The sequence below is a fragment of the Pongo abelii genome, chromosome 16 (genome assembly GCF_028885655.2).
Source record: "Pongo abelii isolate AG06213 chromosome 16, NHGRI_mPonAbe1-v2.0_pri, whole genome shotgun sequence".
NCBI classification, from domain to species: domain Eukaryota; kingdom Metazoa; phylum Chordata; class Mammalia; order Primates; family Hominidae; genus Pongo; species Pongo abelii.
Window position 1 is genome coordinate 80,972,245 of NC_072001.2, and position 17,943 is coordinate 80,990,187.

Below are 17,943 nucleotides of genomic sequence, written 5' to 3' on the forward strand. Positions count from 1 at the left end.
ATCTCATCTCACTCCTTCATCTTCCCCCTTCACCTCGCTAGCCCATCAAGGTGTTTGTAGTTCCCTGAGTGAATGGCAGGGAAGACCAAGAGAGGTACATACCAGAGGAAGGGAGAGAGGACATCCTGGCTGGGCCCTGGAGACCCTGGAACACTCTCCCTCACTCCTTTTTTCCTAGAAAATGTCCACACAGGCTAAGCTAAGCTCAGATTGTATCTCCTCCAGGAAACCCTCTGGGACTGCTCCCAGGGTCAGGAGCCTTCTCTGGCTCCCATAGCCCACTGTGTTCCTCTCCATCACTGTTCAGTAATCAACGGCTAAAAACATAGATGTCTACAGGGGCCAGGGAGGGAATGAAAGTGAGTGAAGGGGCAAAGATAATGCAACAGGGAGTGGGCAGAACTCACAAACTGGAGAGCATGCCCCTGTCTAATGCCTTTCAAACCACATCGCCTTATAGCCCAGCAACTTAGCACCTAGAAATCGACCCAGGAAAATTGAAAACACTTGGGCACAAATATTCATAGCAGCATTATTCATAATAGCCAAAAAGTCAAAACCACCCAAATGTTCATGAATGACTATATAAACAAAATGTGTTATAGCCATACAATGGAATATCATTCAGCCAAAAAAAAGAATGAAGTACTGATACACACACACTAGAACATGGATGAGCCTTAAAAACTGTGTGCTGAGCAATGGAAGCCAGGCAGAAAAGCCCACATATTGTATGATTCCATTTCTATGAAATGTCTAGAATATGCAAATCCAAAGAGACAAAAGTGGATTCGTGGTTGCCAGGGCCAGAGAGGAGGGGAGAATGGTGGGTAACTGCTAAAGGGTACAGGGTTTCCTTTCGGGGTGATGAAAATACTCTGGAATTAGATAGTGGTAAGGGTTGCACAATTGGGAATATGCTAAAAATCACTGAACTGCATGCTTTAAAATAGTGACTTTTATGGCATGTGGATTATATTTCAATTTTTAAAAACCAAATTGTTTAAAATGGAACAACACATCCACAAGCCACATGTCTGTCTGCAGCCTCTAATTTTCAACCTCTATTTTACACATTTGTTTCCCTCACAAGAATGGAAGCTCTGGGAGGGTGGGGCCCTACCCGAGGCACAGCCATGGTCCCCAGAGCTGGCATCTCAGGACAGGCACTTCAGCCACAACAGTGACCACAGCACCATGTTAACCCAGGGCACACTTCATACTCTGTAAAACCTCTGGTCCACAGCCATGGCCCCAGTCTCAGGTGAGGCCACTGAGGCCCAGGCTCAAGGTCATTTGCCCTAAGGTCACTTGACAAGCTGGAGGCAGAACTGGGCAGAGAAGCCAGGCCTCCAGACTCGATGCAGCAGGACCCAGGGCGGCTGGGGGCCAGCTGCTGCTGGGCAGGGAAGATGGGCACAAGAAGGCAGGCAGCTCTGTGGCTGTTTCCTGCCTCAAAGCCCCCAGATCCCTGGGGCCTCAGAATCAAGTCCACCTGCTGGATCTGGCCTCAATCCCCTTTGATGGACAAGCACCACCCCTAGTGCCTCCAGCCCAGGCCCTGTCTATTATCCCTTTGCTCACACAGGGCCCCCTTCCTGGAAGGCTTTCTCAGGCTTCCCAGGCACCAGGCACAGTTCCTCCCCTCCCAAAAGCCTTACTTCATCACCATCTGCCCCTCCCGCAGGGCCCCTCCCCAGCTGAGCCCTTGCAGCACCTCTGGGAGGGTGTGCAGGTGAATACAAGGGAACAGCAGGACTTGTGCCTGACTGTGGGGCTACCCAGGACCTGGGCCAGCCTTGAGCTAGAAGCAAGTCTGATATCTCAGGGTCTGACTGCCAGCAACTAGGTGCAAGGCCAGGATTGGCTGGCAGGGAAAGGGAGGGAAGAGGGGAGAAGAGGGAGAAGGTAGAGGGACAGAGAAGGAGAGGGATAGGGAGGAGAGGGGGTGAGAAGGGAGGAAGGAGGAGAAGAAGAGGCGGGGCGAGATGGAGAGGAAGCAGGGGCTGCTCTTAGCCCCAGGGTCCCAGGAAGGCTAAGCCAGAGCCCAACACAGTGATGATGCAGTTGGGCAGCCAGTTACCTTCAGACACATGATGACACCCGATGTCACAGATCAGTGCCCCGGGGCAGAGTGAAGCTAGGCGGGGAGGAAGCCCCTTTGGGAGAGAGGCCCCAGCTTTAGACCAGCAGTCCTGTCTCCTTCCTATTCTCCCTGCCCCCATGCAGCGGTGAGGTGGGGAGCAGCAGTGCGCAGGAAGGCAGTCCCCGCCTGGTACCCACCTGGGCCTCCTGCTGTGTCCCAGTTGAGCCTAAGGAGCTCAGCCACCCTCCTGGGTGAGACTTCCAGGGTCAGACCCTCCTGACTGTGGTTATAGACTAAGCCTTGACCCTGGCAGGGTGGACTGGCCCCCAGGGAACTGGAGGAGGCCCCAGATGCCTCACTCTCTCCTCCTACGCCACAGGGCTGGGTGACAGATCTGGTCTGTGGGTGTCAGAGACAGGTCCTGGCTCTGAGTGACTGCTGGCAGCTGGGCCCGAGGTGGCTCATGGGCGGCTGATTTCCTGACCTTCCTAAGACCAAACACATGATGAGCCTCTGCCTCCTCCTCCTCCTCCTCCTCCTGAGGCCAAGCACATGGGTATGGGAACACAGCAGGTGTCTAATAGATGCCAGCTCCCTCTCTGAACTCCAGCCCCAAGTTTCTTCAGAGAAGCTGCCACTCCTCTCCCCACCCCCACCCCCGCAGTGCTTGCTCCCCAGCTCTCCCCACCTCCCCTCCACATGGACTCAGTGCCGCCTCCCTCTCAGGCCTGGGTGAAGCTGTGAATTGCTGGGTATCCACCCCTCCCCTTTCACCCCTCCCCTTTCACCCCTCCCCTCCTTCCTGGCCTTTCCCAACCCAGATACACATCACACCAGCCCCCCACTCAGTGTCCTCAGCTGGCTGTCAGCTAATGCCTGCAGAGGTGTTAACTGATAATTAAGATGTTAGCTGTAAACTTTATGTGTGATTCCCTGCCAGGAGTATTTTGGTCTTAACAGGTTGCTTTTGGAATGGGAAAACCTTCAAGACCCAGCCAAATGGCAGGCAGGGATGCAGAGTTGGGTGTCAAGGGGCGCTCTGTGCCTGGAGACCTTCCAGCTTCCAGAACCCCCTCCTCACCTCTCACTTCACTGAGGACAGAAGGCAGGCATGGGAACCCAGAGCTCTGCCTTTCAGTGTCAGCCCCACACCTGTGAGGCGATGCCCCTGGACATGAGATGCAACCTCTCGGAACCTCAGTTTTCTCATCTGCAAATGGTGAGACAGAACGCCGACCCTGAAGAATTGCAGTGCAGGCTGACAGGTAAGGCCCCGTGCGCCTAGCACACAGGAGCCCTTAGAGCTCCTGTTGTCCCCGACTTCCCTTTGCCTCTTCCCACACTGAAGGTAACTGTGTCAGCTTCCACTCCTTCCGTCTCCTCACACCAACTCCGATCAATCACCATCTATTTTCTCAACTTCCTAAATCTCTCCCCAGGCAAAGATCAGTGGAATCAAACAGCGAGGTCTGGACAGACATGAGACTTTGGGGACATTTCAGCAGATGACAGGAATGGAGCTTCAGAGCAGCAGGGAAAGGATGCTTACCCAACAAACCGTGCCGAAACAACTGCAAGTCATTTGGGAAAAAAACCACTTAGATCCCTACCTCAAACCACACACAGAAATACATTTCAGATGAACTAGAGATTTAAATATTTGTGAATATCATAAACAACCAGAAAACAGTATAGGCCAATATTTTTAAAATTCTGCAGTGGGTAAGGCCAGGAACTCTAAAGGAAAGGAGTGATAGACTTGAACACAGGACAATCTAAAACTTTTAAGGGGTTAAATAAATCCCATAAACTTAAATGAAAAAAAAAAACTTGTGAATAATGATTTGCACATATGCCAAATAAAGAGTTAATTTCTTTAACCTCTTCTAAATCCACTTGCTCTTGCAAATCAATAAGATGCATTTCACCACCCCCAATCGCTGAAACCACGGTCACCTGTGACCTCCCCATTGCCGAGGCAGTGACCAGTTCTCACTCTGCATCCTCGGCCCCATTTGACACATGCTTGAAATGTGTCTTGCCCTTGGCGTCCAGGACATACATGCGTGGTTCTTTTCCATCTCACTGGGTGCCCCTTCTCGGTCACCTTTTCGGTTCCCCCTCAGCTCCCCACCCTCTAACTGATGGAGGTCTGGGGGTTGGGACATTGGTCTTTTCTATCTACTCTCCTTCGATGCTCTCATCCAACCTCATGGCTTTAAATACTATCTTTATGCTGATGGCCCCAAATTTGTATCTCCAGCCCAGACCTGTCCCCTGGACTCCAGTCACATACATCCACCTGTCAACTCCATGGTTCTGCCAGGCTGTCTACAGGCATCTCACAATTTACGTGTCCACTGCCAGGGCTGGCTCACAGGTGTGTGACCTGGGCTCTGTACTCAGAAGGGCCCCAGGCTTCCTTTAATGCTCTATTGTCACCTCCCACTTTGAAATTCTTAATTTTTTTTTAGCAAAAAGTCACCCGTTTTCACTGTGCTCTAGGTCCCACACATTATGTAACCATTTTTTCCAAATGACTCACGGTTGTTCAGCACTCCTGTCCACCACTGAACCACTCCTCTCCCCTACACCAACCCGCTCCTCTCCGATCTCCCCATCTCCATCTATGGCAACCCCACCCTCCTAGATGCTTGGGCCAAAACCCCTGGAGTCATGGTTGGCTCCCTTCTCTCTCTCTCACACACACCACCTCATCCAATCTGTCAGCAAATCCTATTGGCTCTACCTTGAGCATGCATGTGGAATCCATCCACTTTTGCCCACCTCCACCAAGACTCCCTGGTTCAGGCCTCCATTGCCTCCTCCCTGGATCACTGCCACAAACAGCCTCCTGTCGGATCTCCCTGCTTCACAGCTGCCAGAGGGATCTGGTTAAAATGTAATTCCAATCATGCCATGTCACTATGCAGAACCTTCCATGGCTTTCCCCACTTCATTCTGGGTAACAGTCAAGTCCTCCAGGCGGCCTGCAGGCCCTGAGTGATGAGCACGTGGTCCCTGTTTGGCTGCATGGCCCACTCTCTCCCTCACTCACCCTGTTCCAGCCACACCAACCAGCCTTCTTGCCATGTCCCCACAAGCCAGGTCTGCTCCTGACTCAGGGTCCTCAGACCTGCTCTTCCCTCTGTTTGGAAGGCGCTTCCCCCGCAACATCCACCCAACTCAGTCTCTCACTTCTTGCAGGTCTTTTACTTAAATGGCACCTCTCGAAGAGACCTTCCTGACAACCATGTCCAAGTTGCCCAACACTTCCCATCCCCCTCCTCTGCTTGATTTTTTTCTCCTTAGAACTTAACACTCCCATACGCATGATGTATTTTTCCTTGACTGTCTCTCCTCCATCACAGTTACATTCCTTGGAGCAGGTATATTTCGTGAGTTTTGTTCACTGTTTGGTCCCTAACCAAAACAGTGTCTGACACATAGTAGGTGCTCAGTAAATACTTCCTGAATGAGTGGACACAGCAGCAGAGGACTTGACATCAACAAGCAATTTACAAGTGAAGAAACAGAAATGGTCAACAAGCATATGCAAATATGCTCAACCTCATTAGCAGTCTAAGAAACATAAAGTAAAATCATTTTTATCTGTCAAATTGGCAGGGATTAAGTGATTAATAATTCCTATGATTGGCAAGGGTGAGGGAATGGGGCATTTTGCATACAGTTTGTAGGAGCATAAATCGGCTCAACCTTCTGCAGGTTGATCTGGCTGTCCAGAACAAATCAAGTGTGGAAATGTGGGTGCCCTCTGACTCAGGAAGTCCACTTCCAGAAACATTCCCAAAAGAACTACAGCACAAGCACACACAGATGTGCAAACCCAGAGGTTCCCTGAGTGAGGTTTATAAATAGCCAAATGCCAGAAACAACCTAAAAGGCTGCCAACAGGATTAATAATTGATGAATAATTTGTAGACCATCATACAAGGGATGTAGAAGGGTGGGGAAGAACTCTATGGAAGGACCTGGGATGATCCACATGACATTGTTAGGTAAAAAAATCAAGTGCTGGAGCAATATAACTAATATGAGCCCATGTTTTTCCTTTTAAAATATGTTGCTAAGTACATAGAAAAAAGTCTGGAAGGGGACATATCAAACAAGTTACCCGTGTTAGCTCTTGGGAGGAAAAGACTACAGAAGGGGCTTGAACTGCATGCTTTAAATACCGAGAGACAGATGGATCTAGAGATGAATAGATAGATAGATAGATAGATAGATAGATAGATAGATAGATACATAGATAATAGATAACATATAGAGAACATATTACCTTAATCATCAGAAAAATGATTCTGCTTAGGGAGAAAACACCTTCTGTGACTCCCTAATATATTAAAGGGTGCAGAAGTAAGCCATTCCAAGCCCTCCATAACCCGTCACTGCCTCATCCCTGTTACCCCCTCTCCCACTCTGGCTCCCCAAAGTGCTCTGGGTTCCAAGCTCACGAAACAATTTTCTATTCCTGGTTCCTTTCACAGCTCCATGCCTGTCTCTCAGCTCTGTTCACAGGCACAAAGGCCCAACCCGCCATGTCCCATGACCTCCTCAGCCTGGACTCCGCTGTCAGAGAGCCAGAAGGGGGAAGACGAGGAACCTTACAGCACTCCCAAAGACCAGGACTGCTGCCCCAGACCCCAGCAAGAACTGCCAGGTCTCTGTCCTAGGGACAGCCTGCGGCAGCTGGGGGATCAGGAAATGCCCTTGATTGTGGCCTGGGCAGGCTGGCTGCCCCTGGCTCCAGGACAACCGCAACAGCCACTGGAGGCAGCTCATCTGAGGAGGCCAGGGTGAGCCCAGCAAGGAGGTCTGGCCAGAGGAGGAGGGAGACTGGGGGTTCAGCCCCCCAACTTGGGTTGCCAGATTTGGTAACAAAAATTGTATGTGCCATGTAATATTTGAGATATATTTACACTGAAAAATTATTTGTTGTCTATCTGAAGTTCAAATTTAACTGGACAGCAGTATTTTTTTTCTGGCAACCCTAGCTGCTACCTCATCTCATCCCTTGGGGGATTTGGCACCAGGCCAAAAGCCTTCACCTGGGATGTCCAGGAGTGGCGGAGAAATGGCCTATCTCAGGCCCACCACAGAGGGGGACTGAAAGTTGAGACAGGCTCGTTCTGGGTACTGACAGATGTCCCACAGAGAGCTGGGAACTTCCAGAGTTAGCGCCATCAGGCACTGCACTGGGCAGCGGCAGTGAAAAGGCAGGTGACAGCAAAGGGAGCTGAACCTGGGATGCAAAACCTCCTGCAGCCAAGGCACTCGGCAGGTGTGTGGCGCAAAACAAAGCCTGAGCAAACGCAGACAGTGAGCATGGGACAGCAACGCTGGGGTTGCAGGGATGGTGTGTCCCAGTGCCTCTCAGCGTCCCAGGGACACAGCCTGGTGAGGAAGAATGGCTGAGGCATGGCCTTCCTTCTCAGAGGTCAGGAACTCCTCCACAGGAGCCCCCTCTGCTGCTGGGGCCTTCAAACCCCACACTGTGTCCCCCACCATGGCCCCTGGCAGGGGCTCATTCGCTAAAGGCCAGCCTGAGTTGGGGGACCTGGTCCTCACACCCAGAGCCTCCCACAAAGCACAGAAGCATGAGGCAGGGTGAGCCTGCCTCACTCTCCCCTACCTGGGTCAGATGGCGTTGGGAGGCAACTAGACTGGCCTCTGGGGGCCTGGGGTGCGGCAGCCTGTCCGTCGCGGTCCCAGCATGCACTGTGCGGGAAGAGCAAGAAGGTTAGTGGGGCAAAGATGGGGCTTCCTGCTACCCCAGGTGAGGCCCACCTCAGCACAGCTCCCCACGGTGGATCCCCATTGCCCAGCCCAGCGGGGCTCAGGTGCTGCCTCCCAGCACAGCACATGCTCCTCAGTGCCATCCCTACCCACTCCCCAGCACCCTGGAGTGGCCAGCCCCTAACGGATCACACCCTCAGGAGCATGAACTCCCTGGCCTGGCATTCAAGGCCCCGTCTAAGCCCCTAAACTTCTCACTGTCTCTCCATGTCCTCCAAAGGTCAGCCCACCTCTGCAAGTTTTGTTCACGTGCACAGATACACAGATGGACAACCCCACCCCATTCTCTCTGAGACTCCCATTGCTACCAACAAATGTGTCCCCTGCCTCCTGGAAGCTTCACTTACATGTCCTCAGCCCCAGCACCCCTCAAGATCCCCAGCAAGGTCCCCAAGGACCCCATCAGCACCCCCAGCTCTCCTGCCTCAGCCTGTGGTCTCTGGCAGCTGACCCCGCCTTGGGAACACTCTCTCTGTGACACCCCAATCCACCCTTCCTCATTCTTCTCTACACCCCCATCACCCATCCTAGACATGGCCCCAGGTGCTGTCTCCCTTCCTCCCTCTTCCCTCCTCCCAGACCATCCTGCCCACACCTGTGCTTCAATCACCCTCTGCCTACGCCCTCAGTGGCACCCACCATGCCCAGAGGAGGGTGAAGCCCCTTAACCTGGCCCACAGGGCACTGCCCAACCCAGCCTTGACCTGTGGGCCACCCTCACCTCCCCTCCAGACCACACGGCCACCTGCCACCTCCTCAGAAAGCTCTGTGACCACCTCCTTCTCACGGTCTCCAATGTCCTCCATAGGTCACCCTGGAGGAAGCCATCCTCACCGTGTCTCACTGCCCTGACTGACTTGTTATTTGGTTTTCCTTGTTTCAATAGTCCCCCAGCAAACTTTTTCCATCAGGTTTATTGAGGTATAATTACCCCACAGTAAAACTGACCCTCTCTAGTGCACAGTCTATGAGTTTTGACAACTGCGTGTGGCTGTGTAACCACTATGGCCATCAAGGTACAGAACAATCCTGTTACCCCCAAATCCCTGCAAGCTGTCTCTTTGTAGTCAACTCCTCCCAGCCCCTACCCCTGGCAACCACTGATCTGTTTTCTGTTCCTGTCGTTTTGCGTTTTCCAGAGTGTCATACAAATGGAGTCATCTAAACGTAGCCCTCTGAGTCTGGTTTCGTTCACCCAGCATAATGCATTTCAGATTTATTAATATCTGTGTTGCCTCTTGAATCAGAATGTCTTTCTTTTTTGTTGCTGCGTAGTACTCCATTGTTTATCCATTCAGCAGTTGAAGGGCACTTGTGTTGTTTCCAGTTTTTGGAGATTACGAATAAAGCCACTATAAATATTCACATACAGGTTTTTGTGTGAATGTAAGTTTTTATTTCTCTTGGTTAAGCACCTAACAGTAGGATTGCTGAGTTGTGTGGTAAGCCTATTTTTAACTTTATAAGAAACTGCCAAACTGTTTTCCAAGTTGGCTATACCATTTTGCATTCCCACTAGCAACCTAGGAGAGTTCCAGTGGCTCTGTACCCTTGCCAACACTTGGTATTAGCCATTTTCAAAGTCAGTGTAACGATATGTAGTGGTACTGCATCGTGGGTTTTTTTATTTTTTATTTTATTTTTTGTTTTTCTTTAAGATGGAGTCTTGCTCTGTCACCCCGGCTGGAGTACAGTGGCGCCATCTCGGTTCAATGCAACTTCCACTTCCCTGGTGGGGAAGTGATTATCCTGCCTCAGATTCCTGAGTAGCTGGGATTACAGGTGCGCACCACCACACCCAGCTAATTTTTGTATTTTTAGTAGAGATGGGGTTTCACCATGTTGGCCAGGCTGCTCTTGAACTCCTCACCTCAGGTGATCCACCCACGTCGGCCTCCCAAAGTGCTGTGATTACGGGTGTGAGCCACCGCGCTCGGCCTGCATTGTGGTTTTAATTTGCATTTCCTTAATTACTAATAATGATGAGCATCTATCTGATTTTTTTTTAGTGCCATCACTATTGGAGATTAACATCTTAATTTAATTATTTAAATTATTTACCTATTTATTTTCCATCTCTTCCATCACGTGTGAAAGCAGAGACCTTGGTATTTATTCCCCCAATACCTAGAATAGCATCTGGTACTGGATAATGATGATGACGATGATGGTGGTGATGACAGTTGTGGAGGTGGTGATAGCTAACATTTACAGAGCCCTTAGCATTTGCCTAGCACCGTTCTGAGCGCTTTACTCATAGTAACTCACTTAGTCCTCACAACCGCCCCAAAAGACAGAGATGCTATCAATACTCCCATTTTACAGAAGAGAAAACTGAGGTAGAGAGCGGCAACTAGCCCAAGGTCACATGGTTAATAAGGGGCTGAGCCAGTCCTTGATCCCAGGTGTCCTGGAGGCAGAACACCTGACTAGGTCCTTGGCCAAGCCCTAAATGCAACACCCATGGAAGGATCCATTGTCCTTATAAACTCTGTATCTGGAAGCTCCCTGATTAGCTTCCCACTAGAATCCATCCTCTTCCTCACCTTCCGGACGTGTAGATGTGATCAGGATATTACACAGCCCATAGCAACCACTCGATATGCCCCAGGTGGAGAGAATAAACAGGAGTCACAGCCCTGGCTCTTCTGAAACCTGGCTCTGAAAATGGTCCCACAACAGCCTTTGTACCAGGGAATTTTATTGCTCACTGAATGTCAGCACATTTCCTTGGCATTTCCCCAGCCCCTTTAGAGTCAGTTGGGCCATATGAGAAGTTCTGCCCAACGGGCTGTGAACAAAAGCGATGCGTGTCATTGCTGAGCCAAAGCATGTCAGAGCCCATGCGTGACCTCATCATTGTCTCTTCTCTGCCATGGTGACTGGAGGCCACATGTTCTGGAAGGGGCTACAAGATGATGGAGCTCCTGGCAGCCTAGGTCCCTGAGTTGTTGTGTGGACCAGAGCTCCACTACCCTGCCCACATCCCACACCGGGCATGGAATGTGAGTTCATGTGGGAAACGGAGGAAGGAAGACAGCCTTTGTTGCATGAAATCACTGAGAGTTCAGAGAGTACCGGTTAGTGCAGCACAACCTTGCCTATCCTACAACATCCCCACTGCCCCTTTGTAGGCAGGTCACCTTGCTGCATTTATTGTTAGAACATGTTTGGGTGACTTTCTGAGTGAGAGAACTAAGCCCCATTTGGGAGCCTCTAAGTAACTAAAATTTCAGTGGAGGTAGAATAATCTCAGTTCCCAAGTTCAAGAGTTCCCTGTCCACGAGGAAAAGGGGGAGCTTCCAGGCCCTGCAATGGGCTCCACCAGCAGGACCTTCCCCACATGCAGAAGGGAGGTGTGAGCTGAGGCAGGTAGTGGCATCTCCATGAGAGTTGGGGCCTACGCCTACATTCGCGGGCCTGAACTTGACTTTAGAGCAAAGGCTGGGGCATCTCCAGAGCTTTATCCTTGACTTGCGTCCAGGACCAGCTCCCAGAAAGGCTCTGGGACCCCCAACTCATCTGTCCACAACTCAGGCGGATAAGGAAAACTCCCACAGGGCCTTGGAGCTGCAAGCTTAATTGCCAGTTTATATTTTGAACTTACTGGTGTTTTACCTTAGCAATTATCACCTTAAATGTTGTGTGCTCCTGTGGGACAACACGAGGAACAAGAAGAGGCTACCCCTTAAGATAACAGGGGCACTAGCAGGCGACCCAAGGGAAAGCCCTTCCTGTTGATAAACGCCCCTGCAACTTCTCACTTTCCCCAATAAGTAAGACTTGGCTGCAGTGGAATCCACCCACCAAGATCAACAGGTGTGACTGATCCAGTGCAACTGAAAACAAAGTCATACCAGGAAACCAGCAGTCTCTGCTCCATTCTTTGCCTTGAGCATATATCTACTTGGGAGTTAATTTTGATGATAAGAAATTCAAAATGGTCAACATTTGGTCATTTCTGTGGTTTTTTTTCTTTGTAAATGAGACCTGTTTAATTGGGTGTAGGCTGAGGTTTTCACTCTGCTTGAACACCTTTTGCAACCACCATCATGGCCATAGCACTTGCTCAGATAGGCCTGAGATAAGGAACTGGACAGGGATGCAAGGATGGCTCCTGGCTAGAGTGGAGTTGGCTGGGCTGGGGTCAGCTCAGACCTCCAGCTCCAAAGTCCACCTGAGCATCTCACTCAGGGAGGAAGGGGTTGTAGGTTTCGACTCTATGGTCTAATTCACAGAGGCCCAGGCAATGTTGGGATGAATGCACAGGCTCTCGGAAAATGCCTGACTAGAATCGCTTTGAGGGAGGAGTCCCTGAATGCAACATGAATCGTTTTCCCTTGAATGTTTTTTGCTGATTGACTGGGCTTTAGTTCACTGTCTGCCAAGGGTGTGGGGGGCTGAAAACAGAGGACAAAGGTTCAGAGGCAAATGGTGAAGGCAGCGCCTATGGGAATGGAGGAAGAGCTGGCACAGGAATGAGGGGACAGGTGGAGGGAGGGTGGAAGGGAGGGGAGTGGAGGAGGGAAAGTGGCAGACACCCAGGTGAGGGGTGAGCACCATTCCACTGTGGTTGTCATAATCATCACAGTCCCCATAAATCGCACCCAATGAGCCCCCTGGGCTAAGCGCTTTCCTTCTGCTAACTCATCTGCTTCCCACACACGCCCTCGAGGCGGGTACACTGACCATCCTGGTTTCCAGGATGGGGAAGCTGAAGCATGGAAAGTTGAAATGTCTTGAGAGGAATGGGGTTGTTTCATACCCAGGCAGTCCGGCTCCAGCACTCGTCCCTAAGAGTCCCTAATAAAACCGCAGTGGTGAGGTTGGAAATGAATGGAAGCTCCTCCTCGATGCCACTGGCAGAAATTCTGTCTGTGGGTGGTCAGATCTAAGATGGAGAAAAATTCCTCTTTCTGCCACTTACTAACTCTGTGTCCTTCAGCCAATTACCTACCCTTTCCGGGACTGGTTCCCTATCTCTAACGCCATACTCATATGGCAGTAGAGATTAAAGTGTGTGTGTGTGTGTGTGTGTGTAGTGTCTCCTACAGTACTTGGTAGGAAATAGGCACTTCACAAAAACCAGACACCCATGGGGCCATGGTACAGAGGCACCAATCTCCAGAATTTCCAAGCATGTACATATGTGTGCATGTATGTGCTCCTATGTACATGTGTCCCTGCCAAGGTGACCACTCATGTGCACCCGCATGCATTTCCCTCCCTAGTCCTGTCCCCAACTAAGGGTGGTGGTGGCATCAGTCACATAGCCCCCTAAGCCAAACACCCAAGCATCACTCCAGAGTCCTCTCTTTCCCTCTTTCACCTTGCATCCTATCACCACAGTCAGCCAATTCCTGAATATTTCTCAAACTCATCTCCCCAATTCTCCCCACCCCCTTCTGGGCACAAAGGTCTCAGCTGTTTCCTATCCCCCTGCCTGCAGTCCGCCAGCCATCCCCATCCACACAGTGGCAATCAGAACGGCCTTTCCCACTCACAAATATGACCTCATCCCCGCTCCACTTAAAACCCGCCCAGGAAGCCTCGCCAGGCCAGACGCAAAACTCCGAAGCCCCGAGGAGCAGCCTGACAGATTTGACTAAATAAAGATCTAAAGCTTCTCTATGGCCAAAGATACCACAGACAAAGTTAAAAAAGACAAACAGCAGACTAGGGAAAATATTTCAACACACAAAACAGACAAAAGTTTTTAAATTCCTAATGCACTAAAAGCTCTTTTATATCACTAAGAAAAAGGCAAAAAGAAAAGAAAAATGGGCAAAGGACATGAACAGTCCATTCACAGAGGAAGAAACACCCACGGGCAAAAACTGCATGACAAGATGCTCAGCCTTGCTGGGGAGAAGCGGAGTGAGTGTGGAGACCACAATGAGATATTTTTCTAGATCGGCAAATATCTGAAAGATTGAGAATGTTCAATGTGGAGGATGGTATGCGGAAATGGTCACTCTCAGATACCAAGGGGGCAGCATCAGCTGGCCCAACCTTGGGAAGAGCAAGGTTGCTATAAAAACTGAGCAAGCAGACCCTTCACTCCGGCCACTCGCATCTAGAAATCTATCCTGCAGAAAGGCTTACGGGTGTCAGCAAGATATATATAAGGATGCTCCCCGAAGCATTATTTGCAAGAGTGAAAAATGGAAAACAATCTAAATATCCATCAACCCAGGACTAGTTACATAAATTATGCTTTGTACAAACAATGGAATATTAGGCAACGATTAAAAAGAACACGGCAGATCTGGGTGCCGTGACATTGACTGATGCCCACAATATACTGGGAAGCGAAAAATGGAACTGGTGGGGTAATGAGCATAATATGATTCTGTTTCCTTTTTTAGCAAGACACAATAAATATGTTTGCAACAGCACAGAAAATGTTCTGAAAGGAAACATACCAGGCCAACAGCAGTGGGACATGGGCAGAGTGGGCTTTAAAGGCAAAGAGGGACTTTCCTACTTTATAGGACACACTTGTATATTGTTTCAGTTTTTTAATTTTGCTTGAGCAAATATTGCTTTTATGGTTAAAAAAAAAAAAAATTCCTCCTCCCATAACCCCTCACAGGCTGCAGGACAAAGTTCAAATTCCCTGGTGTGGCACCCTAGGACCCTGAGGACACAGCCTCTGGGCAACCCCAGCTCTGGTCTCCCCTTTTCCAGCCTTACCTTAAATCCAGATGCTCCCAACTCCCTTACATGTCCCCCAAGCTGCCTCTAGGCCTTTGTCCTGTATGGGTCCCTCTTCCTGGAATGTCCTTTCCTGCCTTCTGTGCCTTGCCTTTTAAGTAACTGCTCAGGTGTCACCACCTTCTGGAAACTCTCCCCAAACACTCCCCCACACTCTGCCTTGGTGGGCCCGTTGCTCCTGTAACATGTAACAGTGGTGACAGTCGACATTTAGGAAGTGCACATTGTTCACTGGGGGCTGTGCAACGTGCCTTGCGTTGTATTGACTCATTGAATCCTCCTAGCAACCCTCTGAGATAGGTTTATTATCACCTCATTTAACAGATGGGGAAACTGAGGTACAGAGAGGTTACATGACTTGCTCAAGCTCACACAGCCAGTAATTAGAGGGGGTAAGTGGACCTAGGCAGAGGGTCTTATGCAGCCTTCTACTAGTGCTTAGCACACAGGGCTGGAAACTCCTGGTCCCTGTACCTGCCAGGCTCCAAGACTGGCCTGTGAGCTCAAAGCTGGGATTTGCCTTCCCCCGCAACTGCTCCCCGATCACTGCAGAAGCTGGGCACAGTGGAGGGTGCATCAGGGTCTGCTGGGGTCAGAAGCCAGCCCCTGTCCCCAGCCAGCCAGGACTAAATTAGGCCCCTCGGAGCTGGTCTCCTCGGTGGGGGGCTGGGCTGGGGGTGGGGACCAGCCCTGAAACAGCCAGCTGACCCAGGACTGACAAGGAAAGGGATGGGTTTGTAGAGGTGCAGTCCCTTCCCAGGCAAGGACCCCAGTGACCTCCCATGTACCTACTGTGTGCCAGGCCCAGGGGGCAACTGGCCCAGGAAGCTAGGGCAAAGACTCCCCTGCCCTCTATGCAGCTGCCAAGTCAGACGCAGGGAGGCCAGGAGCCTACAAGGGGCTGGGCAACAAGCTCAGGGCGGTGCCCGGGGAGGGCTCTGGGTTCTGACTGGGTGAGTGCGCACAGGGTCTCCATGAAGGCCGTGGCATCTGGGCCCAGCCTAGAAGGATGGGGGGTGTGGACAGATAGAGTTGGGGGAGGGAAGCTAAAGGGGCCAGAGGCAGCTTGAGCAAGGGCCTGGAGGGGGTGGGTGTGGGGAGTGAGGATAAGAGTCATTGGTTGTGGCTGGAGCAAGGTGGGAAGCTGCAGGGGATGGGGTGGGTGGGTGGGTATGCTAGAGGCCTTTGGAGAAAGACGGAGGAGGAGCTGTGCCTCCAGCCCAGCAAGGAAGGGGTGATCTGTGGAGGAGGCAGCTTCACCGAGGATCTGAGGATCTGAGCTTGTCAGGCCAGCTCTGCCTTTGCAGTTAGCAGTGTGGCTATGGCCTACTTCCAGGATCTTGGCTCCCTCACCTGTGGACGAATAACCAACCTCACAGACTGCTGAGGGGACTAACTGAGACAGTGGTTTATGGCACCTGGAACCCAGGGAGGCAGTGGACATGTCTGGGGTATGGTGCTCCCTGGGGATGTCTGCCTGTGTACCAGTGAACTTGTGTACACGCACGCCCCTGAAGTCCTCCCATCCCAGAGTAGGTATTCAAACATGTAGAATCCTTGTTTAAAGTACAACTTTAGGCAGGGTGCAGTGGCTCACACCTGTAATCCCAACAGTTTGGGAGGCTGAGGCGGGAGGATCACTTGAGGCCAAGAGTTTCAGACCAGCCTGGGCAACATAATGACACCCTGTCTTAAAAAAAAAAAAAAAGCCAAGAATGGTGGTGCACCTGTAGTCCCAGTTACTTGGGAGGCTGAAGTGGGAGAATAACTTGAGCCCAGGAGGTTGAGGCTTCCGTGAGCCATGATCACAACACTGCTCTCCAGCCTGGGTGACACAGTGAGACCCCATCTCTAAAAAATAACTAAGTAAAAGTGTAAATTCAAGATAATGGGATTTCAGACTCTTCTCCTTAAAGCAATGCAGGAGGCAGAGTCTCATAATCCTGAGCAGGTCCCTACCCTCCTGGGGCCTGGGCTGCCCCAGGTGGGTGGTAGGTGGCTATCTGGGGGGCTTCTCCAGCACGGCTATTGGGAAGCAGCTGGAGCATGGCAGGAGGGCAATGGGTGTGAGTGCCTGGAAATCCGAGGGGTGGGACCCAGAGTGGGGAGGGGAAGGTGAAGGAGGCAGAAGATCCTCCTTCCTGGGCTAGTCCCAAGCCCTGAGTCTGTGGTCAGAGGCCTCAGCCTGATATCCCGTCCCCCACCCAACTGAGGCCCTCCTCACTCCCCCTGCTCCGAGAACCTCAATTGTGCTGGAAGCCCTGCCCCAGTCCTGGATGCCAGGCTGACTGGCCCAGACTCCCCTGACTGGCTCCCCTGCTCCCGCCGATGCCCAGGCTACGTTCACCCAGGCGAGAGCGGAAGAGTCATAAAGAAGCCCCCAGCTCCTACTGCAAGTTCACCCCCAGTAATACCAGCGTGCAGGCCTGGGGGCAGGCAAGACCCAGGAACATGCCCAGCCTGGCTACTTCAAGCCAAGGGGCATCAGGCAGTGCCTGTGCTTCTGTTTCTTCTTCCATGGAATGGATACACGTGCCTCCCTTGCAAGGTGTCATCATCAGCCCAGTGCCCCCACCATCAACCCTCTCACAGGTAAGTCCCTTGGTTCACCATGAGCTGAGGTGGTCTGGGGGAATCACAGTCAGTTATGCTGGGAGGGCACTTATCCTAGACTCCCTAAACTGCCCATGGGCACCATCCTTGCCTCTTCGGGGACCCCATCGCAGCCTCCTCACTGGCCCCTGCCTCTAGCACCTCCATCTCCCACCTGTTGCCAGAGGAACACTCTGAATGCAGAGCCATGTCCCTGCCAGTCCCCTGGGCCTCCCCTACCTCAGCTCTGATCACTTGGTGCTCTCATCACCTGTTTGCTTGTGCCCCCACTAGCCCTGTGGGCAGGGATCATGGCTGATTCATCTAGGCAATTCCAGAGCCTAGTGCAGGGCCTGGCACAGGAACCTTGCCCAGAGACAGCAGACTTGGCAGTGGGAATGGACAAACAGGGCCATTTACCCCTTCTATCCTGGCACCTGCTTTTCTATTGGCATATCCACGACAACGCTGAGCTTAGTGTGGGGCCAGGGTCAGGGCTCGGTGTAGGACCAGGATCAAGGTTAAGTCTGTTCAGGATCAGGGCTCAGTGTGAGGCTAGGATCAAGGCTCAGTGTGTGGCTGGGGTCAGGGCTCAGTGTAGGACCAGGATCAAGGTTCAGTATGTTCAGGATCAGGGCTCAGTGTGAGGCTCGAATCAAGGCTCTGTGTATGGCTGGGATCAGGGCTAAGTGTAGGACCAGAATGAAGGTTCAGTTGATTCAGGATCAGGG

At 51.4% G+C, this 17,943-nt stretch overlaps 1 protein-coding gene across 2 annotated transcripts in view; it reads right to left on the reverse strand.

Annotated features, from left to right (window-relative positions):
- The window catches only part of LINGO1 (leucine rich repeat and Ig domain containing 1), an 87,266-nt gene that overhangs the window by 60,430 nt on the left and 8,893 nt on the right, over positions 1-17,943 (reverse strand). For both annotated transcript variants that reach the window (XM_054531067.2, NM_001131578.1), the window contains 1 exon segment: positions 7,740-7,825. The gene's annotated coding sequence lies outside the window, so the exon portion shown is untranslated.